The sequence below is a fragment of the Canis lupus genome, chromosome 19 (assembly GCF_048164855.1).
Source record: "Canis lupus baileyi chromosome 19, mCanLup2.hap1, whole genome shotgun sequence".
In the NCBI taxonomy this organism is placed as follows: Eukaryota; Metazoa; Chordata; class Mammalia; order Carnivora; family Canidae; genus Canis; species Canis lupus.
This window is the reverse complement of record NC_132856.1, coordinates 23,316,226-23,342,989: the sequence shown is the minus strand read 5'-3', so window position 1 is coordinate 23,342,989 and position 26,764 is coordinate 23,316,226. Positions and strand designations below refer to the sequence as shown.

At 40.9% G+C, this 26,764-nt stretch overlaps 1 long non-coding RNA gene across 1 annotated transcript in view; it reads left to right on the top strand.

Moving 5' to 3' along the window:
• Positions 1–1,587: 1,587 nt before the first annotated feature.
• Positions 1,588–26,764, top strand: part of LOC140609997 (uncharacterized) — a 48,286-nt gene continuing 23,109 nt past the window's right edge. Inside the window, exon 1 of the long non-coding RNA XR_012011787.1 lies at positions 1,588–1,907. This is a non-coding gene — a long non-coding RNA (uncharacterized lncRNA). The remainder of the gene's footprint in view (positions 1,908–26,764) is intronic.

Below are 26,764 nucleotides of genomic sequence, written 5' to 3'. Positions count from 1 at the left end.
CCATTGCTTCACTCACCTGTCACACCATCCCTACATGATAGAAACCTTTAGCTCCATTTTACTGATGAGCAAACTGAGGCTCTCAGCGGGTAAGGAACTTGACCGAGGTGGTGCAGGTAGTGTCAGAGCAGCGATTTGAATGTAGGCTCTCAACCACTAGACTTTACTGCTATGCATTCTGAGGGAGATGTTCTTTTTGCCTGGGGCAGTGGGTAGGTATAGAGATTGGGGTAAAGAAGGTGTAAGATGATCGGAGAAACTTAGAGACAGTTTTGATCAGGACCTTGAGGATGATAATACTTGTATCATACTTCCCTCTGATCTGTGTAGATGGAAGGATCTATTTCTGACCCTTCCAGAAATTTCTCTTAAAATTTGTAGATCTGAATTTTAGTGAGAACCTATTCAATTCCTTGCATTGAGAAAATACAACACAATGTCTGGGAATTCAGACTTATAAAACTCAGATAGAGGTGCTTTTTTTCTCCTTTTTATTTTGAAATAACTGTAGATGTATAAGGAGTTGTAAAAATGGAAGAGAGGTACCATATACCCTTAACCCAGCTTCCCCCAATGGTAACATTTTATGTAGTCATTATGTGTGTCATAAGCGGGAAATCGACTTTCCCAAAATACTATTAACCAGGCTATAGACCTTATGTGGATTTCATCAATTTTTAGATGGACACTATTGTTTTGTGCAGTTTAATGAGATTTTACCACGTGTGATTTGTGTAAGTACCAAGAGGTAGTTCTTTTTAATGCCAGCATGAAGAAAAAGGAAAGTAAACTGTTTTGAACGAACAATCAATCGTTTTGTTGGATGGCATTGTTAGGTTTGGGGTTTATTTTGCCAAATTTCCTACTCTTTCAAAATAATTCATGTTTTAATGGAATATTTCCACAGTGCAGAATCATTATATGTAGTACAAAAAGCTTACACTTCATAGAAAACAACTCCCTTCAGAGGATATAAAATGATGCCATCAAAAAAATTCGGTTCCCATGCATGTCTGACTTAAAACTTACCTGGTGCATTTAATTTCTAACCATTTACAGATGGAAGTGACAAGCTTTTGGTTTTTCTGTGTATTTCAAGTGAAGGAGCAGTTAATACCGAATTGAGGTGAATTTTGAAGGACATACATTATAATATCGTAGGGCTCCTCTTCATTGTAATTCTGTGCTTTTTATTTTGTAGCTCCTCTTTCTCAGAAGGATCTGGAGGTAAAAACCCACGTTTACAGTACATTCCCCAGAGCCCCAGATGCTTGAGCCCAAAAAAGGGTTAAATTTGAACGAAAACATACCTTCTAGTCAATGTGCTTTAAATTATAATTTTAAAAGCCAATCATTTTCTTTTTTGACTGACATGTGGCATTTCGGAGAAATTTTTAAATCTTCCAAGTCTGTAAGAGATGAATTTGGGGGGCTTGTAGTTACCGTATTTAGAGCAGAGGGGAAAAAAAGAGATAGCTCATCGCGAAGGGGTTGAACTAAAATCATTTGTAATTATGCATCACAAAGAGACACAATCACAGAACATCCATTTATATGTACATCTGTGCATCTGCTTCTGACCCTAGCTTTCTGGTTTCTGTCCCTTTCTTTACAAAATCTTCAGTTCTGCGTAGATGCACACATTAGGAAATTGGGGCTAATGGTTTAGGAATGTGCTAATTAATTCTTGTTATGTCCTGTGAACCGAGAGAAACAAGTGAAAGGTTGTCTGCATGCGCATATATACTATGTATATTTTTCCACACTGTTTTTCTTCTGAAGGAAAGTTATGCTGTGTTTTCTTTTTTCCTCCTTAGGATCTCACACACAGTGACAGCTAGCAGCGTCCCAAGTGTTGACATTATGACTTAGAGATGTGATAAAGAGAAACACGAACTGCGTTTTCTGTAAGTAAATGTGGTTCCAGCATTGAGAGAACAGACGTAATCAGATACCTGTTCTCCTTGAGTTTCTTCATTTAAGCATCGTGATTCCTAATTAGCAGTTAGATTTCATTTATTGGTACTTTGTCTTTGGTTATTAGTGATGATCACCTTTTGCTAAATAAAGATATATAATCAAGCTAGGGACACTCATGGATTTCTTTTTTAAGGTTTTAACATTTGATAATAGGTTTTCCAATAGCTTGAAGGGTAGCTTTTAACCTTCCTTTCCCAGCTGAAGTATTTCCTGAGTTCTGTCCAAGCCCTCTATGGTTAAAGAAAAGTCTTTTTTGACACTTAATAGACAATGTTGTGGCTTTTTTTCATTTTTCAGACAAATGTATAGGCATTTAAACTGCTACATTGTACTACTATAATTGAGACACCTTGCAGAAATGGCAATTATAGGGTGACTTGTGTCAAAAATATTCAGAACAAGTTACATTTTACCTAATTTTTAAAAAACTTTCCAAGGTATGTCCTCTCCTTTCCCCCTTTCTCTCCTGTTTTTTCTTTTAAATATTAAGCAAAAATCTTTTTTTTTGCATTTTCCCATTTTATTCAAGTTGTCCCAGATTGGGGCGGGGGGGGGGCTGTTTAGCAAAACTCCAGATGTACTACCTAGATCAAAACAATCAGCAAAGACCAAGGTGTTCTTACTTCCTGAAATGAAAACAAAATAGATGTTCAGAAGGTTCTGTTTCGCTCTGGCTACCAGCTTGGCTGCTTGCTCTGAGAATATTCCTGCTCCCAAGTTAGCTCCAGTTCTGTTTATTCCGCTCTGAGCTCGGTGAACTTTCCAAAGCCATCCTCTTCAAACAACACTTTTTTTTTTTTCTTTCTGAGCTGGAGTTTATTTTGTGCCCAGCCTTCGTTGCGTGGGTCCCATGAATAATTCTAACACAAAGAAAAACTCTCCTTCTGACCAGTGAGCGAAGGGGGAGGGATCCCAGAATAGAGATAAAAATTGCAAGTTAAATCCAAAAAGCAAAGGGCTTGGGAAAAAAGAGAGAAAAGGAAAACAAATAGATCAGCAAAGTAAAAAATAAAACCTTTCAGTGAAGATTTCAGTACAAAACAGGTGTCTGATGAAGCATGAGCAAAATAAACCAGAACACACTTAGCATATACGGGCCACGTACTTGACACAGATTTTTAACTGCTAAGTTGGTTTCATTTATGAAGTAAATACATATTTCTAGAAAGGAGAATTTAGAGCAAATGTTTACATAGTAAAACCTATGATTTCTTGATTGATACTCTGAAATGGGAGGGGGCAACAGCCCATGAAAAATATTCTTAGGTGGGTTAAATGTAAATTTTTTTGGTGTCAGAAAATGGTTAAAATGATCTTTTACCTCTGTGGAATGTTCAAAGAGGTAGAATTTCTGGTTTTGGTACTGTCCTCAAACTGCCTCACAGGGAATTTCATTTGAAAAAGTTAAAAGAAGGTAGAGGAGCTCTACTCTTTGTTTTAAATTTGCCCAGTGCCTAGTCGGAGATGAAAAAAAAAAAAAAATTGAAAAGAGCATCAGAGCCTGGGACTCTAGTGACCATACTGAGGAGGCCCACCCTGCACGCCACTCATGAGACCTGAAGGGTCTGCGACTGCAAAGGTGCGGGTACAGAATCCAGAAAGTATTCTACCCTTGTGGCCCTCGGCATCGACACGTTTCTTTTTGAGGCTGTTTGTAGAACAAGGGAACAGCTGGTTGAGAAGTGAACTCGTCAAGTCATGAAGAGAAAGGAAATAGATTGCTGTATTTTATTCACTTATTGAGCACCCATTACTGGCCAGTTCTATAGCTGGAGGGATGCGGTGGTGGCCAAGACAAATATAGGTCCTGCCCTCATGGAGCTTATAATCTGTCAGAGAGATAAGCCAGGAAACCTGTAATAAGAGAGTGTGGGGGAATGGGGAGCTCCCAAAGGCATGGGAGGAAACGGAGGCAAAGAAGTTAGCTATCTATCCTCTATTCTTTTTCTCGCTTCTTTGTTCTTCACTTTCTCTCTCAAGATTTATTTCCAAACAGGATCCAGCCAAGCTCATGTTTACAAAGAAAGGTGGCATATTGCAGTGGTCATACTCATAAGGTTGGGAGGCTGACCCAGATGGGAATCCTGGCTCTGCCATTGACCACTTTACAATAGTGGCCAAGAGAAATTACCTCAGTGTTTTATTTTATTTAAAAAAAATGTTTAAAAATACTTAGTTTACAGGAATGTTCTGATAGTTAGACGGCATACGGTAAGTGAAATCCCTGGCTCACTTCCTGACAGAGAGTGAGTGTGCTAAAATTATTAGCTGCTGGCATATTATTATTACTAATTATTACTATTATTATTTTGCCACTTGTGTTCTAGAAGCAATGTCTGTATTATGAAACAGCTAAGAAATAGCGAATGATCTATTAATCAATTGAAAAATTTTCTCTGAGAACAACTGGCTCGCTGTGGACTTTTTTTTTTTTTTTTTTTTTTGCCCATTCCCCAAAGCAAGTTTTTTGAATGTTAAAATTAAAAACCATTTTCAATAAACAAAGTTTTTAGATAAACCTACAATTGCTATCTTTTTCTCCAAACATTTTGAGGAGTAAGGTTGAATCAAATTTCAGTTGGCCCCTTTGACAGAGAAATTTGTTCCTGTTTCCCCTGATGCAAGAGCGGCTGAGGGACAGCACATTCCTCAGTGCGCCCATACACAGCAAGGTGATAAGATTTTCTTGTGTCTTGTGGAGTCAGCCTTAACCGTGTTATAGACAAACACTATAGAGTTGCCGTGTGAATACGTATTTATGGAATTTGGTAGCAATACAGGCAAACTTTAAACATCAAATTGTCATAAATTTTTCCTTAATCAGGGTATCTTCTGGTCAGTCTTCATGAGCACTTTTCTGTTTCAGAAGGGCTCATACAGCCTTCCCTACATTGTGTCTTCCACACAGCACAAGTGTACACAAGGTAAAGGTGACATAGTCCTATGTAGAATTTAGATCTCTTTCTCTCTGTTTATGCATTGCATGGATGTTCCTGTTGCTCCCCTTGCCCCCCACCCCACCTGGCTAAGCTTTAAGCACCACCAAAAATCTCTCTTCCATGAAAAGCCCATTTAATCTCCTGTCTTCTATTTTGCTTGCTTAGTTCAATGTGCCCAAAATACCTTTCCTTGCTGGATTGAAACATCACTTTTCTTTTAGGATGTGAGGCCAATGTCATCACTGGTCTGCTTTCTTTCCCAACCCCCACCCTGGGCAGAATAGACTGGTCTCTTCTCTGGATCCCGTAGCTCTTTGTTCTTTGCCCTGGCACGAGATAGCTGCATAAGTGAGCGTCTTTCTCTGCTCCCCCCCGCCTCTTACACCATGAACTCCTAGATGCTGGGGTCTAGGTCTTTCTCACCTTTCCAGAAAACCTGATTCCTGTCTTCAAGGAGTTCCCAGTCCGGGCAGGGAGACAGACATATAAACACGCAATTATATTGCAATTTGGAAAGTGATATAAAACAATTGTCTAAATTAGTGCACACAGATGAGCACTAATTTACTAAAGAACCCTGCTCTTCTCATGTAAGAAACGAGCAGTCGGCATGTAGGTGTAGTGTGTTTCTTAAAATAGCAATGTTTTCCCAGTGTTCGTATCAATATTTATATTGTTGCTTGTGCTCTGTAAAAAAAACAAAATCTCTCAAATGACATTGTATATCCCCTGGTAGTGAGAAGAATTGAGGAGTCTGTTGAAACCGTGACATACGGCAGGAGCAATGTACACTACTCCAAACCAAATAAAGTCTCCCTGAGCCTTTGCTGTAAGCTAAGACTTTAAGTGCCATTTATTTGTTGAGCTTTGCCACTCTCCATTGCTCAGTTTGGCACAAGAACTTTAAAAGTATTTGTGGTTTAATTGGTATGTGGTTTATTTTTAATTATATTAAAATGACCTGCTTATATTAAAATGACATGCTTTGCAAAACCTCACATTGCCTTAAAAACATTGTTGTAGCAGTGAAAGATTTCGAAATGTTATTCTAAGGAGCAAGGGAAAGGATTTCAGACTAACGCACGGTCCATATCTCAGGATTTTTGTTTGTGCGGAGCTCCCAGGACATAGTTCTAAAATCGTTTCCTATTTTATATATGGCCAGCGTTTGGGGCTTTGGGAAAAAAATTTTTTTTTCAATTATTGTTATTTTTTGGTACCTGTCTTTTTTTTTTTTCTCGAATACTCACTCCGAGTCAAATTCCAGCAGGCTCATAACACCATAACCTTTATCCATATATAGCCAGGCAAAGCTTTCTGCTGTTAAGTAGAACTTAGGAATACTTTAGAGAGGGGAAAGCATTGCTATTTTTGAGCAAACTCAGAGAGTTTAGGAGCATTATTTTGAAATGTGCTTCCTTAAAGTCAGAAAGAACTTAATTAAGTTCCCAGGGTTAATTGTTTCTGAAGTGTTAACATGTCATTTGTCTATTCAAACTCCAAAGCAAACCTAATACGGGATTTAATAACCTGTTTATGTGAATAGAAATTTGGGGTGGGGGTGGCGTGGGAGAAGAGGGGAAAGCTAATAGGGCTTTCACCTAGTTAGTGGGTTTAAGGAAGAATTCTTTCTGTCTTCATTTGGAAACAAAAGGCAAATCCTATGTTCAAAACTCCTTCTATTTGGGAGTATAAATTGGGATGACAAGGAAGTTGCGGAACAAAACAGTATTTTTATACTTTGTTCATTTCATATTTATCACTAGCTTGTTTGCTAATTTTCATTTGCAAGAGGCAATTCTTCCAGCTAACTGGGTGCCTCAATGGGCCACTGATTTCTTTGAAGTGACAGTCTGTAAATATGCATAAAAAAGGGATGCAATTAGCGTGTGTGTGGTTCAGTGCAGCCTGATTCCATTGGCAAGTTTACCCACAGTGTTGATAAGCTACATTATCTAGAAAATTGGCCGCTGAAAAACAGCACCTCTGATTGCCAGCAAAGGTTCCAGATAACAGGGTGCTGAAGAGAAATATAATTGAGGTTGAATATATTAACCAAGGTGTCACATGCTCCTTAGAAGCTCTAATTTATCAGCATGTTGGAATTTTTATTAACATTTGGAATGCATTTCTACCACACTAATGAAGTGGAATTGGCAGTTCAGGTTTTGGTTATTGTCATTTCTGAGAAGTTAAATGTAATTTCTCGTTAGACACAGTTATGTAAATATATTTGTTCAGGGGCTAAAAAAATTATACATTTTGCAAAATATAAATATGTTGTTAAGAGGCGGTGTGACAAATCAGTGACGGCTCAAGTCTGAAAACCAGCCACGTATTTCTGCTGCGCTTTGGACATTACAGCTCTTCTTTGAGGGGGGAGTTTGAGAGAAATGAAGGAAGCTTAATTTTATTAACTCTGCGACTGGCTCACCGTTATGAAAAATAGTTAAAATTAGCCACTGTTTTAGTAGGCTAGCTATCTAAAAGGATTTTATGATTAAAAAAAATTTTTTTAGTGAAAACTTACTTAAATGATAAGGTTGAAGCATTTCTGGAAGATATCTGCTTTTCTTCTCTCCATCCTGTTTGGAAGACCCAAGACTTCTATTCATTTTCTAATTCTGATTAATAGGTTTTGACAAACATATGTGAGCAATCACCTTAATTTCTATCAGAAATAAATTGAAGTGTTCAAACCTGGAGTTATTTCAGGTTGCATAAATGTGTGATGAAACTAGATGTTTTTTAAAGCGAGGGAATGAAAATAACAAACTTCCGGATGATAAAAGAGGAGGAGCCACAAATATCAGGGGAAACACACCGGCAGCCTCATTAGTGTATTTCTTAAGTTACCTGGGTGGATTCAAGGGCATTTCATTATTGCGAGGCTTAACTACATACGTGTAACATACACTTGTATGTAGCATATATCAAAACACAAAAAATTTTTTGAAAGATAATGGCTCCATTTCTATTGACTCGCAAATTTTGTTCTTCAGGGGAAACGATTATGAGTTGCACCCCAATGGAGTTCTTTGTACTTGTAACAGGCTTAGTATTACTTAATTGTACACATCTCCGACCTCAGGGAATGATGCCAGCAGTTTGCCCCCGTTAGTAATAGATATGGTGGTCACAGCAATGGTCCCCTTAAGAGGAATGACCCACGTGACACATTTTCCCAGCTTTCCCTTTGCATTCACCCCTTTGCAACTGCCAGCCCTCTATTGTCCTACAGCGCTCCTAACTTCACTCCTTCTTCTCCTCCTGGCTGCCACTGCTCCTGGCATTCCTGGACCCAGGTTTTTTATCCCTGCTGCAATTCTTCGCATGCATCCTACACCATCATCCTATAAATTTCTGATCCCTATCATCAATCCTATTACAGGTGCTTGCAGTGGTGGAGGGGCAGGGTTGGTGTTTCCTTTACCAGTGGAAACTTCTGATTGAATCGGATTTGTCATGGAGAAGTCTCCGGCCTGTTGGACAGCTGCTCCCAAGCTTTCGTCAAATTAGATGTTTCGTAGCATGCCCATCGTGGTGGGTTTGGTCAGTTCTCACCTGACCTGTGTTTTATCCTTCTTCTGGTGTCATGGGTTGGGCAGCTAAAATCCACTATCCCCAGACTCCCTTGCAGCTAGGGTTCTGGAAGGAAATGAAGTTCACACAGGTGCACGCAGGTGCTGTTTGGAGGGTTGGAACAAGGCAGGGGTGCTTTCCTGCTGCTTCAGCTGTTGTTGCTGGCAGGCATGAGCCTGAGGTGTGGGGTGTCTTTGCCGCAGTGTTTTCGTGCCTTTCCCTGACTTCCTGAGGGTTGAGTGGCAGTGCTAGTGGCCCGGATCCTGGGTCACACCTGTGTCTCTGTATCTTTGAATTCAGCAAACTGCTGTGGGCTGCCTCAAGATTGATTCTTCGGATTCTTGAGAGAGACAGATGTAGAGGCTCCCTTGATAGGCTGGTTGTCTGGCCTACTTCTTTAACCCTTCCAATAGTTTTGCAAGCTCTTAATTCCATGTGTTGGGTTTCTTGATGCTCTTGATGCTTGAACAGTTGAATCTTGCTCAGTACATCTGTAAGTATGGTTCAGGTGCCTCAATAACAGGAATAGGCTTAGGGCGAGGCAACAAAGGGACTGGGGTACAAAATTTAAGGAGGTGCTTATTTTCAGGGTCACAGAAGTGTCTCTTTAAATTCTGTGTCCTTGGTGTCTCTCTTGCCTCACTCTTGGGCTGGCTATGCTCAACAATTAAGTGGCAGATGTTATTTATTATAAAATAACTGAATAACATTTACAGCAGGTGTTAGAAAAATAAAACCTGTGGGCTCTGTCTGACCCACCGCCTGTTTTTTGTCAATAAAGTTTTATTGGAACAGAGCCAGATCCTCCTTTTATGTAATGTCTGGGGCTACTTTCACACTACAGGGGCAGAACTGAGCAGTGGCAACAGAGACTGCAGAGCAGAACATGTTTCCTATCTGGCCCTTTACAGGAAAACTGCTGATTTGTGCTCACTGGCACTGTGGATATGCCTTGATTTACAGAGTCAGACTGCTTGAGATCAATTTCTGTTTCCTCTCTGAGTCTGGTGAAGTTGCTTAAGCTCGGTGCGGTGCTGTGCTGGAGTCAGCCGGGGCTGATTGTGTGTGTCCCTGGCCAGCTCCACATTCATGGATCATATTGGGAGCTCAAAATCAGCCTTGGTAGGAGTATTTCCACCAGGAAAATCAGCAAATGATACATATCAAGGCTTTCTCAGAGACCCAGGAATTAAAGATTTGCTGCCTCTGTGTTAGATTCTTCTTCAAAATGATGTGATAGATGCAATTAGTGGCCCACTGGGATCCCCTGAGTAGCCACCACTGCACCTGGCCCCTTGGTGCTGCAGCTGGCAGCTTATACCTGTGTCATCCTTAGGGGCAGTCCAAGGTCTTGTTGCTACAGGGAGCATCCACGCCCAGCTCCTGTGCACTGAACTGTGGTGCAGTTTATGCTTCAGAACTCTACTCAGATCACTGCTAGACTCCTCCTGGGGCCACATTCTCCCCTGGCTCTTTCACCTTCACTAGCCTGCTTCGCTCCTTCCATTGAAGGTTGGTTCTAAAGATCTTGCCCCAGGATCTAGGTGAGCAGAGTAATGCATCTAGAGCACAGAACTTAAGGACGCATTCCCCATCAAGGTTAAGCAAGTTGCATGACCCAAGGATGAGTGCCTCCTAAAGTTTTGTGGCTTAGAGGCCTCACTCTCCTTCCCCTGTCTGGGCTCTGCTGGCCCTGGTATGACACACACACCTCGATTCCTGTTCGAACCTGATTAGGTTCGACTTGTCAGAAACCCAACCTAGAGCAAATGGGGGGAATACTGAATTCTTTGTAACTTATTGATTATTGTAAGAACTAAGTGAGGTGAGCTATGGAAAGTGTTTAGAACAGTGACCGAAACAATAATGGGCGGGTGGACAAGCACATGAGTGGAAAGACATTAGACATATAGCTTTTATATTTCTGTACATACCACTCTCCCCACCTGTAATGCATCCTGTGCTTCATTTTGCTTATCCAAATGGCACTTCCCGTCAAGACCAATTGTGTCTATAGGATGCTTACTAGTGGCAGCATTCTGAGTCATGTACACTTACTCTAAATTATGTAACTCTACGCTTCCAACTCCACTGTAGTTCTTTGCCAGATGAATTGTTTCTCCCCCTTTCTATTGTGTCCATGCCCCATAACTCTTTATCTACATGGTAACTTACTCAAATATATTGACAGACATGGTAAAACCAATTTAATGATAGTGCAACAATCATCCTAAACAGTAGTTTTTTTTTTTAAATTATGTATTTATTTAGGTATTTAAAAAAACCCAAACCAATGGCTTTGGAAATGTGGTCCTTGTGTTTCCTACCAAGTGTTCAAGTATAAGGATCGCCCTGAGCTCACAGCTTATGTGCAGCTCCCAGAGGGGGATGTTTGAATACAGTTTACATGTTTTGCTTGCAACACTTGTTTCTTAGACTTATCAACAGGTTTTAATGGCTATATTAGTACCTATACCCTCCATATTTAGCTAGTTGATAAGTACAATTGTGGTCTGTCCCAGCATCCTGTTTAATTTATTCATGGTTCTCAACATTACTTATGCTTTTCTAATTGACTTGTTTAGTGGAAACCATCTTTGTCCCTGACAAGGCTCTAAGTTCCATGAAGGCAGGCTCTTGGCTGTTCCTGTCCAGCCTGGCACCTGACAGGCACACAGAGAGTAAATGTTTACCATGACCGACACAACAAAAGAAATGTGCTGACTTTGAGGCTACAGTACTGTGCTGTAGGCTTAAAAAAGTTTTTTAAGGTGAGTGAATGAAGGAAGTCATTAATAAATTTACCAGCATTTATTCTATGAGGCCAGGAGCTTCTCTCATTTGAGCTGGATAAATCTTATACTTTTCTACAGAGTGCAAATGTATATTCATGTGTCTTTTCCCTGAAATTAATCCTTATGTGAAAAATATAGAAATGGTGCTACATCTAAAATTGAAAATGTGCATCACAGATTATTTACTCCAGGTATATTCAAGTTATGAGAAGAATGAACTTCGGATCAGAAGCATAGCTGAGATGCTTAGGGTGGTACTCAGATGGCTTTATGGATTGACTCAAAGAGAGATGGGTCTACCTCATTGTTGTGCTGTGAAGGTATAGTGCTGGGAGAGGCTAGTTTGCCTGTAATCTCAGCACAGGAGCAGGGAACTGGTATTTGAAGGTGTCAATGTGTGTGCTAATATCAGCTGTGTTTTCAAACTCAGTTCCTTAGAACCCTAGCTGGTTCCTAAGAGCCACCCTGAGAGACTGCATAATGCGGAGGTATGGAGGGCCAGAGAGGACAAGGCAGGTGGATATTAGAAGACCCACCCTGGTTTAAATGAGAACAGCGCTGCTCCCATCATGTAATGGGCACTTGCTTAAAATTCAATTTAAAAATGCTTAAAACACATAAAAATGCTTAAAATTTAATTTAAAAATGTACTGAGAATTAAATTAGAATTCCAAACTCTGAAATCGGAACATGTTGATACTTGTACTCTTTCCAGAGGACTGAGGTAGTTTAACTTTCTGGGCAGACAACCTCAGTCTATTAGGTTATTGGATTGGTATTCACAAAACAGTATCAAGATAAATATCCCTCACTAAAATACACACAAACATTCAAATTCCCTTATGCCTAATAGAGAAGTGGTATTTAGTAAATCGTGTGACCTTATTTTGACTTAAGAAAAAATAAGTGACTTAACTTTTGATTTCATGGTCTTTTTACTTCCATTGCTAATAAGATCATGTTATGGGCAGTATGTGGTGCCCCAGTATCCACCCATCTTTGTATCCATGGCCCCTAATGACATTGTTCCTGGAACCAAAGTCCATTTATCCATCAAGCATTTATTGTGCTTCTATTATATGCTGAGCATTGGCTCTTAGGCTAGACAGATTACTAAAGATGCACCTGCTTCTATGAAGCTTTCATTCTCTTGGAAGAAATGGAGTCTAAACAAATAATTACATAACAAATATTTTAATATAGTTGTGATGTCTAATAGTTAAAAAAAAAAGATCCAATATCTTTTAGACTATTTATCAGAAGAGGCTAGCCTAGGCCCGGGGCACAGGGTAGTGGGTAGGGAGCATCTCTGCAAAAATGATATTTAATGATATTTAAATAAAAGTGAAGGATAAACAGCTCTTGGACTACAAGTTGCTGGGTAAGGTGGTTTGGAGAGAAATCATTGCTGATTACTGCTCAGCCTGTCTTAGGAAAACAGGCTCTTGAGCCACCTTGGTTTCTGGTCCTTTTCTTTTCTTCACACATGCTCACCAGTGCTTACAGGAAACACAGTTTAGTCAACGGGGGAAAATGTGGAGCAGCGCAAACCTGTGTTTGAATCCCAGCTCTGTTGCTTACTGAGCTATGCATTCTTGGGCAATTTTCTTATTTTCTCTGAATTTTATTTGTGAAACACAACCCTCCATGGGGTGTGGAGGAGGATCAGCAGTCCCCTCCTAATGGCAAACTCTGCTCTGGACAACCCACTGTACTGACTTTGCTGTATATCATCTCTAGTTCCTAACATCCCATTGAGGTAGGTGCTGTTGCTGTCTCCATCTCTCAGATGTGGAAACTGAGACAAAGAGGTTAGCTGTCTTACTCAAGATCACATTGACTGTCAAGTGTTAGAGCTAATTCAAATCTCAACAGTGACTGGGTCTGTATATTTGGCTACCAACTTTTGATGTGTAGAGCAGCTGGCCAAGTGAGTGCCCAAAGGGAGCTGAAATAATATTTTTTAAAAAATATGTTTTATTTATTCATGGGGAGGGGGAGGAAGAGGGGCATAGGGAGAGAGAAAATCCTCAAGCAGACTCTTCAACAGAGCACAGAGCCTGGCATAAGGCTCGATCCCAGGACCATGAGATCAAGACCTGAGCTGAAACCAAAAGTTGGCTGCTAAACTAATTGAGCTACCCAGGTACCCCAAGGAACTGAAATAATCATCTCTCTCTCCTGGACTGTTGGCAAGTCTAGGACCTTGAGGCTTTTGTTGATCTATGGAATTACTCAGGGCACATGACTTCCTGGAAGAAGTCACTTTTACTAAAGAGCTCAGAATTCCAAGTATTTGCCTGAATTGGTTGTCTTGAAGGCTTTTATTGTTTGCCATTGGGTTTTCATTCCAAAGCCACATGTGACCGTGACTTAAATACTTGTGGAGGGATATCATGACTCCAAAGCTTGAAGTCTGCATGTCAGCTCCCTGTCTTTACAGGAAGAGTGGTGGGTCATTTCTCTTCTTGTTTAAGCTGAGAACCCTAGAAGGTCCGTCTCATCCACACATTTTATGTTGCCTCCAGCTATGACCTCTCACTCTTGACAGAAGAGCTGGAGTTCTCTGGCCCCACCTCATCCCACCTTTAGTCACCAAATCTAGCCATTCCCCACCTCCAAAGATGCAGCAGGACCTTCAATGAGGAGCTGTCCTCCTACAGTTGCTAGGTTTCCTTGGGTGCTTTTTGGAGTTGTGGGCATCAAGGAGGAAATGCACTTCAATGCGGCACAGGCTAGGACTCTTCTTTGCTCTCTTTCCCAAATCTAACCTGGCTAAGTGCTACACACCCCTCAGATGTTGGTTCTGCATGTCATTTAGAATATAAGCTCTCTTCCCTGAATAAACCAGTCCTATTATGAACTGTCTTCTCATCTTTACTTAACCTTCTTGTATTTATCACCCGGTGTCGACCTACTTACCTATATGTCCATCCATCCATCCATCCATCCATCCATCCATCCATCCATCCTTTTGTATGATTAATTTTGATGTCTTTCTAGTGAAACTGTAAGCTATATCCCAAGTAGGAGCTCTATTGGCTAAATGAATGAATGAGTGGAGATGAAATATACCTGTGTACATAATAATGCAGACATAACTGGAATCCCCCAAACAGACCTTCATTTGCTGGGAGATACACCAGCACATGCTCTTTAAGTGCATTTCTGTTCCCTACCACACCTTCCACCTTGACACTTTTACATCAGCTTGTTTGTTACATGCCTCTTTCTCACTTTTTGGGGGGCTCCTCAGTGGATTAATAAACCTCAGTGGGGCCCTCAGGAATTTACCCAAACCATTTTGCCTAGAGATTACTTATTATGGGTTACCTCTGCCCCCAGGCTGCCTTCTGCAGCCTTTCTAGAATCATGTAAGGGTAAAGTGGTGAACAAGAATGGATTTGAAACAGAAACCACCATTGCAATTGACACTAATTAACGGAGCTGAGAAAATCTTTCATTAGCAGCATTTAAATCATGTAGTCTGGTTCTACTTAGAATGGAAAAAAAAAGTGGCCTGTGAACCATTTAATGAAATTTAAAGAGATTATTTTCTTCTTTCCTTCTTTCTCAGAGAATATATTTGGATCAGAGAAGTTATATTTGTTCAGAAGTAGGGTAACAGAAGACAGAGGGAAGGCCCACTGCCTTCAGGTCTGTCCACACTTCCGCTGGTCCCTGTCCTCTGTGCTGTGTTGCTTAACTAGGCAGTTTCCTGAATGCATCACAGAACTTTCTGTGTTACTTCTGTATTTTTCAGTTCTGTATCCCCAACCATGAGACTTTCAGCTTATCACTTACAAACAATAGCAACAACTACAAAGCGAGCTAACATCTATTGGGCACTTACTGAGTTCTAAGCATATTACATGAATTATTTTATTAAATCTTCAAACAACTCTATGAGGTAAGTACAGTTATTATCTCCAATTCATAAATGGAAATTGAGCCATGGCAGAGTTAACCAAGTAACTAAAGTGATAAATTAATGAATCTGTAGCAAGGGGTTACAAATTAATCCCTTCTGGACAAAATGTGTGCATTATTATAGCATGTACTTGAGAATAGAATGTCTTTGGGTGGGTGATGTCTGGGAGGGAGTCAGTGAGGGAGTAGGGAAGAAGGTTAGTTACCATGTCTAATAAAAGAGGTCAAGAGTTCATATTTGGAGGTAGCAAGGCTTCACCTGCTTCTCAAATCAAATCATGGAGTAGCTACCCTTTTCAACTATGTGCTAGTCTGAACTTACCTATATTCAGAGTAAAGGACCAAGTTTTCACTGATCTCCCTAATTCAAAAATTTTTGACAACTAGGAACAGCTAATAATTTCTCTGCCTAATAACCTTCTTATTGGTGAGGGCTGACTTTTTAAAAATCATGCAGGACTTCTTCTTGAATTCCTACTTTTCCACCATTTCCTCAGTGACTTGTTTGATAACCAGATATTTTAGTGTCACTCAGGACTTGAGACAAATATAAAGGGCACAGTCCAATGAGGCTTGAGCATTTGTAAATTTCAAGGCATCTTTCCGTTACTACGTTCCTTCCATTTAGGCTGGTCAGTGGTGTTAATTTGATTTGGATTGTTTTTCTAACTTGACTGAGTTCTCTGTTACAGAACTTACATTCTGTAGATAGAGTGAATGAAGGCAATCTTCCCCATCCCAATTCCTACCCTTTCCAAATTTTTAAAATTTATTATTATTATTATTATTATTATTATTGTTATTATTATTATTAACATGGGGCTTGGACTCACAACCCTGAGATTAAGACCTGAGCTGAGATCATGAGTCAGATGGTTAACCATTGAGCCACCCGGGCACCCTTCCCTTTCCAAATTTTATGAGTAAATTCCACTTTGCTTCCTAATTTTGAAGAGTAAAGTGATCTTTGTTAAAATTTTAACAAGAATAATATGATCATTGTTAATGGATCCTATTCAAGCCCAAGGAAGTATGTTGTTTCAGCCCCCTTCAAAGTTACAGTTACTATTAATTTCTCCACCTAATTCCCCCCAATAAGGGAAGGACTAATATTACTGGCATAGCAATGGGACAAGTTCTCTTACACTGAACAGAGATAGTCTTTTAAAGAAGTCATAAACCAGTCACCTTGTGAAACCACAGACATGGTCTATGGCTCCAGACCTTCCATTTAAGGGGTAAAACAACATTCTAAGCTCTAGGTTGCTTAATAATGTCTAAGAATTGACTCTAGGTTTCTTAAAAGCATCCCTTTCGAGTAAGCATTTATCATGGCGCTTGTATTATTTCCAGAACCTTCCAAGAAATTGTTATGGGATGTAGCAGGTCAGTTTAACAAGAGGTCAATCTGTTATCACTAAGAAAAACATTGAGGGAAGCAAACTTTGATACTGACAGAGAAAATCTCATGGAACTATCTCTAGGACTACAGCTTTCTCTCCTCTTCTCACATCTCCATATGTTGTGGTTATACTTGACGGTTCTATTCTGTGGACTCATGGCTGTCCTCTGTGGGTGCACCAATCCCTTTATCTTATGCCTCCAGTGTGAAAATTCTTTTCCCTTATTTAAACCAAGACAAATTTGAGTATTTTCAAAAGGATCCGTTCTTCAGAAACTAAAATGGAAGAAAATCATACAAAATGAGGGAACAGAACTTGTTCTGCCAGAATCTTATCTTAACATAGTTGAGGTCTTGATACCTATTGACTTGGCTGATCCAGCTTAGTAGGTACCCTGCCCTGGTTTCTTCTGCAACATTCAGTGCTTTCGGGATTGGATGTTAGAAGAAGAAGCCCTGACTTTCAGCCCAAAGTAGGTTTTGGTTGAAGGTTCTCTCAGGCCTGATGAGATTTTTTTTTTGTCCTTTCTAGATACAGCTTCTTATCATTCTATAGACTTAAGCTCCCAAGTCTTGGACTGTGTTGTTCTTGGGTTCTCTCAAACATTCTTGTTGGAGAAGTCTTTCCATATAACTGGTTCTTGTGATGATTATAATTAGTTCTGATGTCAGAGTTCACTTTGGTTGAGCAAATCCTGCGTGCAAAGCAATGTCCTCAGTGTTTTACATGTTCAGGGGCTTGTTCATTTCATCCCCATGACAATCCCACATGCCTTCATGAGTCCCATTCATATGAGGAGGGAAATTAAGACTTAGAAAATGTAAAGTAATTTGTCGAAGGTTACAGAGTTCATGGTTGAGCTTGGATTCAAGGCCATAGCTGTGTGAGAAATCAATGCACCATACTTCCGGGCTCTCTGAACGCACAAGATCCCATTTCTTTTTCTTTTTCTTTTTCTTTTTTTAAAGATTTTATTTATTTATCTATGACAGACACACAGAGAGAGGCAGAGACATAGGCAGAGGGAGAAGCAGGCTCTCTGCGAGGAGCCTGATGTGGGACTTGACCCTAGGACCTGGGGATCATGACCTGAGCCGAAGACAGATGCTCAAAGACTGAGCCACCCAAGGTACCCCAAGAGATTCCATTTCTAAGCCTTAGGCCATCTTTAATTGGCCTTAAGCCTTTCTTTTGGAAGACAGAGAGTTTACTACACTGGAATTTTCTTGCCTAGATCTCTCCATGTTCTGTTTCTTAGAAATGTTCCTAGTGGCCGTTGGTAAGAAGGTAATCCCTTCCTTTGGCCAGGATGGTCAAGCGCTTCATCTCAGCCTCTGACCTTGGCTTCCTAACTCTGGACCATAAGTTGTTGTCCAGGGTGACCAATTTCCAGCTCAGAATCATACCTGCAGATAAATATTCATTTATTTAATTTAATGGGAAATGATCTTAGAAAATTTCCTAGTAGATGCAAATGTATTTTTTATGCAAATGTGTGTTATAGGAGAAGCAGCCAGTGCCATGCAATTTGGATGCATATTCCTGCCATCCTAGAGATCTTCCCCTAAGACCTTTCCCTCTGAATGTACCCATAGGCATAAAATAGACCCCAAATTTGGAAAAAAACAGCTTGATTGACTCAGTAGTCTTGTGGATATCTTCCACACAGAGCCTACTGTTGTTCTCATTAGCACAGAGGACACCTGAGTTATTTCCCCCACTCAGTTAAGCATGGGAAAGAAGAGAAAGGTGGCTTTCCTATTTAAGAAATGGAGTGGGATGGGCAAAGCATCTTCTTTGTTATTTATCATCCAAACTGCCTAAGGACTTGGAGAAATGTGCCAGGAGTGATCAAAAAAGAATCACAGGCACTTCAGTTCTCCAGACCCTCACTGTCTATAGCAGGCACACACTAAGGCAGGTCGTAACTCAGAAGGAGGGCAGCATATTCACAGATGTAGGCATATGTTGATGAGTGTATTGCGGAGAAGGCCAAGAAACACAACCCACTTTGATGTAAATTAAAATGTAAATAGGCTTATGTAACTGAAAAATCTAGGAGATAACATTGCTTCAGGCATGGCTGAATCCAGGCACTTGAATGTTGAGAAAAAAATGTGCTTTCTTCCCTCTTTTCCATCTGAATTCCTCTCTGTGATGGCTTAATTTGCTTGTAGGGTCTCTTCCTGTAGGGTCTCCAAAGGCTCTAGGCTTGTGGTCTAGAATGGGAGCAACCCTACGATAAAGACAGCTCCTCCTTTGCCATGCTTCCAGTGAACATCAAACAGGAGTAAGGCTTGGGTTGCATACCAGTCCTTGAACCCGTCTCTTTGGTCAGATTAGTAAGTGCCTTGATCGATCAAACCTGGTGCCCACACTCAATCTTGGGAGTAGGTTAGTCTTACTAGGTAAGCCGCATGGACTGAGAACTAATAAGGGATGGTTTCAAAGGAAAACTGTGATAATATTTCGATCGGAGGGAGCAAGGCAAATATAACAGATGTTTGCCATGGTGCATCCATAATAGAAGTAAGACCGTAACTAGGGTGGAAGGCAAGGCTTACAGAGCAACTCGAAATGAGAGTAGGACTCAGGTATATATTGACTCTGTTGAATTCGGGAGGCTCCGTGAAGAAGGTCAGATTGCAGACGTGATGGTCACCTGGGTACCTCTGGTACAGGTGGGCCACTGTGGTTCCATTGCTGAGCCTCGGTTTCCACTTTTTGAAACTGTGGGTGATGCTCTCTCTACAATAGTCTCGTGGTGAATATCAAGAAGTTAGATTCACAAAATAGATGCCAAATGATCCAAGGTTCCAAGGTGCCATAGTAGTTTTGCATTCACAAATCTGCAAACATCGTCGTGGCATACGATTCTTGTTCTCCAGTGGAGTAGCGATGCTAGGGAAATAGAGGGATCCCCTCGGATTTCAGCTAAGAGTTACTGCTAAGTAGAGGCTGGGAGGTTGGTGCTGGGTGGGGCAAGTAGGAACCTTTTCTAGCCAGACGCTTGTTTTCACTCCAAACCTCCCAAGGAGATCCAAGTTTGTGCCTCAGCAAAAAGACAAGCAGACCCTCGGGGCCGCTGAGAAAGAGTCAAAATAGAAGTTGCTAAATTTAAAAATAGGTCTCCTCTGCACTGAAGTGGGGCAATAAAAGAGGATGCTTGAAAAAACAAACTGCTTGCTATCGAGGCTTCTTTGAGAACGTAGGCTTTCTGTATCTGAGTTCTACTCCGACCCTCTTCCTGGAAGCTTCCTTTGTTTGGGAGTCTCGCAAAGGGACTGGAAATGAAGGCCTTTATTAAAGAGAGCTAATACGTATGTGGTGAAAAGCAATAATTAGCAGCAAAATGGCAGTTATGAATCCACATACACTCTGCGTCAAGGTCTTAGGCTAAATACGCGACACCGTAACTGTCACAACTTTCTGAGGTAGGTACAATGCTTATCCCCAATTTATGGATAAGGAGACTGAGTCAAAAAGAGGTACAGTAATTTCACTGAGGTTTTCAGCTGGGGAATGATGAAGTTAAGATTCAAACGCAGAAAGCCTATGCCTCCGACTGTTGTAAGGTGGGGCAGCCAGGCTGGGGTTGGGCTTCTAGTACGACCGTTGGTAACATTGGGATCTTGGCTTACTCATATGGGGAACGCCTGTAAGAACACCAACTATACCTTGGGGTGCCTGCATGGATCTGTCTGTTAAGTGTCTGACTCTTGATCTCAGCTCAGATCATGATCTCAGGGTCTTGATCTCTGCTTTGTGGAGCCTACTCAAACAAAACAAAAACCCCCAAAAGCACAACCTATCCCTTCGAGTTGTTCTGAGGGACAATAGGGTGATGGTCAGGTGCACCTACTCCCATGGGTCAATTTTCATGGGTAGCGTGTGGGACTCTACTTTGCTCAGCCCTACATCTCCCCTGAGGCCCCACTTGGCCCTCCTTTGATGGATTAAATGTCCCTATTAAGCAGATGGCTGGGTGAATGTCCCTGTCTCTGCCGGCCTTACTTTTCTTGAGTGATTTCCTATTGTAGGAAGGGAGTATCCCATAATAATGAAAAATTGACAGGAGCTATTGATTAAATTCTTTTCTAGCCTCTTTTCCTTGACTTCCCCCCATTAGTTAAATATGAACACCTCCGAGATAAATGTAAAAAGGTGAAGGGAGGTGAACTGGTGTAGGGCTGCCTTCTGTCTTTTTTAAGAACAAAATACTATTATTTTGTTTTGTTTTGTTAAAGTCCTATCTTCCTAAAAGATCAAGGGAAAGGAGAAAAGTTTAGATTACCCAATTACTGGCAATAAATTATTTTCTCTTCTTGGGGACATATGAAAGCTTAGGATGGCAAATACCATCTGAGAAATGTTCTTTTTATTTTGGTGCCACAGCAACTCCAGAAAATAGGTTAATTGGTTCAGAGACTTGCTCTTACTGTTAATGGCATTTAGCTTGTGAAATTGAACAACTGCATCTCAAGACAGAATGTTCATAAAATCGATATTCTGGTTGCTAAGTGTGTGTTTTTAAGATATAGTTTGAATTAATTTATTCAAAGCCAGCTGGTGCTGTTCCCAATATAACCTCTAGGAGGAAACCTCAACCCATGTTGCGCCGAAAATAATCGGGTTTTCCGTGTTCTCTCTTTATTCAACTTTCATATTGTATCTAAGTTAGTACTTTTGATATTTCTAAGTTTTTTTTTTAACATTTATGTAGAACACCACATAATTGCGGGAAAGATAATAGTCACATACCCTAGGGCCTACTGTACACTTATGTTAAAAGTACAGCTTTTATTGGCAACTAAAGTAATAACCTTTCCGTGTCAAATTGCTTTAAATTAAACTTAAAAAAAAAAAAACCCACTGGCTGATACCCACACTTAGTAATTGTCAAGCATTAGCATAATGTGGAATGCTAAAGCTGCCTAAATCTTTGGTTTAAAAATAATTATTTACTTAGATAAATTTTGTATGCGGTGCCATATTATTAGAAATCCTTTTTTTTTTTTACCCTTCTAAAAACGTCAGATCAATGTATATGTTAATATTATGCTCAAGCTTGACATGTAAGTGGGACTGTAACTTACGTTAGCCTCGGAGAAAGGGGTCCCATTTAATCTCTGCTCATCCATCCATCATAGACCACATACAAATGGGGTGGATCGACACTTTGGATGGCTTCGTGTATTGTTCCTTATGTTGGGTGACCTAACACGTGACCTCAGGGGGAAAAATGTACAAGTCTGTTTTTGATGAGGCTGCAACATGGCCCAGCCTGCATAATTTCCACCCATTTCTAAGGCACTTGGGAGATGAGGATCCTAAATGATGGTGTGTGTGTGTGAAGCCCTCAGGCGGAGGTCGCAGCCGCCTTTCCCACTAATGCACTTGTATTTCCCGGATCTCTCTGTGCTCAGCCATCGAGCTTTCAATTAAAACCAGCCGCCAGTGATTTTACGGTGGTGGCATGCAGTCAGTTTGCAAGGTCTGTCCAGAGATTGGGTACCACTTGGGCACATCTGCCAGCTAAAGCCAGGATGGCTTTTTTGGTCAACTTTTGCTAATTTGAAGTAGAAATACACTGATAGTGATGGACTTCCTGTTGTTCACTGATACCACAAAATCCTGACTGGTCACCTTGAACAACTACCTTTCGAATTTATGGATAAAGCGTCTTGAAAGTCAGGCTTCCAATATTGAAGAACGCTGACATATATGTACAGCCTAGTAAGCAAGCTGCCTTCAATGCGACCACGGTGCAGTTGAGAAGTCTGGCAACGTCCACAGTTGGAAGCGACATGCAAATATTGGGTCATGTTACCAGAAATCAGAAACTCAGAGGATGAGCCCATAATAGATGCTGGATGGAGCAGCCCTCACACTCTAAACTGTATTCCTCCAAAAGTCAGAAGATGTGCATTCAAAGATAACATCCATGAACATGCAGGGTTATCAGGAGAATAATATTCTCTCAATAATGTTGGATTGCATCTTCAGTTAAAATCCAATTCCCTGCATTCTGGGATCCCCGGATGCCTTCTTTCAGTTCACAGAACAAGTAAAAGGACTAGTGTTTTTCACTTTTTCCTCATGGAGCCTGAGACCATAATGTCTAGGATGAGCGTAAAAATAAGAAACCAAAGTTCTGGCTGCTAGACCTGTGTCTCTGCTCTGCTGGGTGGCTTTGTTTGGGAGATGAACCTCTCCTGGTCTCCATTTTCCCATGTGCCAAGTAATACCTGTTTTGAAATTAAGCAATGAAGCGAAAAGAGATTAGATGATGTTTTCAAAGATGATGCTTCTTCAAAGTTATGTGTTCATTTTTCATGTGCTTCACTTTCCTCCACGTGTGTCCTGTGTATTCCTTTGGGTCATCGCTGGGTTTGTTTTTCTCCTGCAACAGCCTCTACTTTCCAGTTGTTGATCATCTTTCTCTATCCAGTGTTTGTTTTCTGTCCTTTATAATGCTTTCCACGTACTCTTCTCTCATTGCTCTAAAATCCTGCAATACGATCATCTCTACTACATCATTTCTCATTCTACTGTATTCTGCTTTGCACTGTTTAGCTCTAAAATGGCTAGTCGTTGTCCCACCCAAAGAGGAAGCAATCTTTTTTGCTCCCAAGCTTGGAATTCGTTTTGTCCAACATTGATTGCATTGCTGAGCACAGAGTAGGAGCCTCATACATGCTGGATTCATTGCTTTTGCTTTTCAGGGGCCTGCTCATTTAGCATCTCCTCTGATCCTCTCCTAAATGCAAATGTGCCTGTGTGTATGGATCAGACTGTGGCTCCTTTCATTCGTGGATGGGGAGCTGAGACAGACAAGTGTAATGATTTGCTTCATTAAGTTCTTAGGCAAAGGTCTCTGGATGTGTTGTCTGGTGTTTTTTCCACCGGATCTGGGTTCCTCGAATTTACTTCTGCAGATTTGTGCCAGAGCTCCGCAGGGGTCCTCTCTTGGGGATCAGAATATCAGGAACATTGGGACGGTCATGGGACATGAGTAGTCAGAGGCATGACAGGATATTTTTGCTGATCCTCCTATTAACAAGCCTTCATTTGTACTGAGTCTCTTCCCCTGGAGTGTAAAGCTCTTATGGCTAAGGGCTGTCTTTTCTCTACCTTCCATGGTCTCACTCCTTTCCTGAATATCACGAGAAAGGGCATAGTCATAATCATGAACATTTACAAAGAACGTACTCTATTCAGGCAATGTGTGAAACATTTGTGTATCTCTTCCCTCAACCCTCATGACAGCTTTATGGATAACTATTATCATACCCATTGTGTAGATAAGGAAATTAAGGCCAGCAAAAACTAAATGGGAGCTGGAGAAAAGAAAGGTGCTGAACTGGCCATTAGACTCTGGAGGATTGTGCTACCTTGGGCCACCATTGGCTTGTATTGTAGACTTTTCATCTGGCCAAGAAGATGGCTTAGTTATTTGGGGACAACTAGACTGCATGCTTTGTGCCAGATCTGTGCCATCACCTTCTTTAGGATGAAAGAAACTTAGTTTCATGTTTATAGGATGGACTCTGGGCTCCTCTCTGAGTGACATTCAGGAATGTCCTGTCAACTGGATGTTGGGGTGGGGTTTGGGGTCTGGTGCACATGGGAGCCCTGGGCTGCTGTAGAAGGAAGGGGTCAGCTTTGCTCAATTCCATGCAGCTCAGGTGGTGGGGTGGACTGGGCAGATCTCTTTGGTGCTCTAGTTTGGCGACACAGTCTGAGACTTGGAAATATTTCTGCAGAGAGTGTTTGAAATGATGCCTGGAGCAAAACTATATTAGCCCATTCATTAAAAAAATCTGTTTTCTAAAAGCGAAGCTGTTTGATTTTTAAATGTGTGATTGATTGAAGTCCTCAAAGCCCCTAGGTGCCTTTGAGGGATGTTTTGCAACCCTTAACCTTCTGTAGTACGTGTTCCATGTTTTATGTTGTGATATATGGGGAAACCACAAACCTGACTCCAGGGGCCAACTTTCTCGAGGCGCTGACTTTGACTTTGGAAATCATATAACCATCAGCCTGCGATTGGTGCATGTTATATAAAATTCAAGTTGTGCATGGCTGAAAACTATGAGTCATCCATCTTTGAACTCTCCCTCACTTCCCCTTATCCAAGCGCTGTTGATTTTAATGTCCTAAACATTGCCTGGCTGGGCCCGCTTCTCTTCCCCACCAAACTCCTCGGTTGAGGCCACTGCCGTTGTCTCTTACCTGAACTAATCTAATAGCATCAGACATCTATTCATGCATCTTTCAATCTGTTCTCCTTTCAAATCTGCAGCGATCGCCTGAAATGCAGAGATGTTCATGTGAGCATCCTGCTCCTTCTCATCCCCATCCAATACCTCTAGTGACATTCCATCCATTGCTCTTAAGATGAAGACATGGCTCCTTAACATGGTCCACAACATTGTTTGTTGTCTGTGGCCTCTGATCTAATCTCTCCCCGGTACCTTGGCCCTAGTCCCAATGTCTGCTGTACATTATTACCTCTGTCTCAGGTGGTTTCTTCCTACAGGGCCATGGCCTTTGTGATTATTACTCCCTGGAAGTCCCATGTCTTTAGTAAACTCTTACTACTCATCGTTCAGATTTTAGGTGAGCTGTTTTCCTGCCTGGGTGGGTTAAATCTCATCTCTTTCAAGACCATATAACTTTTCCTTGTAGAACTCATCACAGTGTACATTTTCTACTTTTTAGTGTGATTATAGCATCATGGTTAAGAAGTAGGTTCATTGTCTGGCTCTACCAATGATCAGAAATGAAATGCTAGACAGTCACTCAGTTTCTCCTGGCCTCAGTTTGCTCGCCTATAAAATGCGGACCATGATAGGTCCTAGGGGCTGTTGTGAGGATTAAATGAGAAAATATATAGTAAAGTGCTTAGAATGTTCAGTGTCTCCACAGGGTAAGGGCTATATGAGTGTTAGCTGTAATATTAGTGTAAGATATTATAGATCTCCATGCCCAGCACTGATGCATAAAAGATAATTAATTAATTAAATTAGTTGTGTATTGCTGCATAGCAAATTATCTAAAACTTAGAGGCTTAATATAACAACCATTTATTATCTCACCGTTTCTATGGGTAAGCTGGACCCTCTGCATCAGGGTCCCTCATCAGGCTGAAGTTAGGTGTCACCCAAGGCTAAGGTCTCATTTGAAGGTTGGACTAGGGAAACATTGACTTCTAAGCACACGTGATTATTGGCAGGACTTAATTTCTTGTTGACTATTGGAGGGAAGCCACTCTCAATTTCTTGCCATGTGGGCCTCTCTATGTGGCAGCTCACTTTATCAAAGCCAGGAAGAGAGGCAGTCTGCCAACTAGGCAGAGGTCACACCTGTAACTAATAATGGAGGTGACATCTTATCATCTTCTGGTTAGAAGTAAGTCACAAGTCCCATCTACACTCAAAAGGAGGGGATTGTATAAGAACATGAGTACCAGGAGATGTGGATCATTGAAGACCATCTTAGAAGCTGCCTGCTATGTCATTTGATTAATTAAGGTGTCACTGTCTATGTGGCTCCTCATCCTAGTAATGAGGCTCTTGGATGTATATATAGAACAGTATTTACTGAACCGTGTTCTGAGTAATTCCAGTACATGATGAGATGTTGACAGATGTCCACGCTCTGATGAGTTTGAGAGACATCAGATTACCAAAGTAAATCCAGTTTGTGACTTTTTCTGAACTGAAAATACTAGTATGACCTGTGATTTCCTTGGAAGAAGATATGGTGATAGACAAATGATTACTGGTTCACATCTTAGAATACCATTCGGGAAATGCTGCCCTACAACTTGAATGTAGGGTGCCACTCAGCTACTGGTTTTAATGCAGCTTAGTCAAGGGAAGGTGTGAAAGGCATACCTCTTTGGTAGACAATTTGGAATGAATGAATAAATGTGGAATTATCACAAAATGACCAGAATTCTTTGTTCAAGTAGGAAAATAATAAAGCTAAGATCAAGAAAGATGTGAGCTGCACATGGGACTCGTGACTTGGTTTCTGGGCCATGAGTGCTACTACCCCTTGAAAGAGGGCCGGCCTGATTCAAGTATGTGCTCTTTTTCCAAAAGGAGGCTAGGGAAGGGAGTATGGG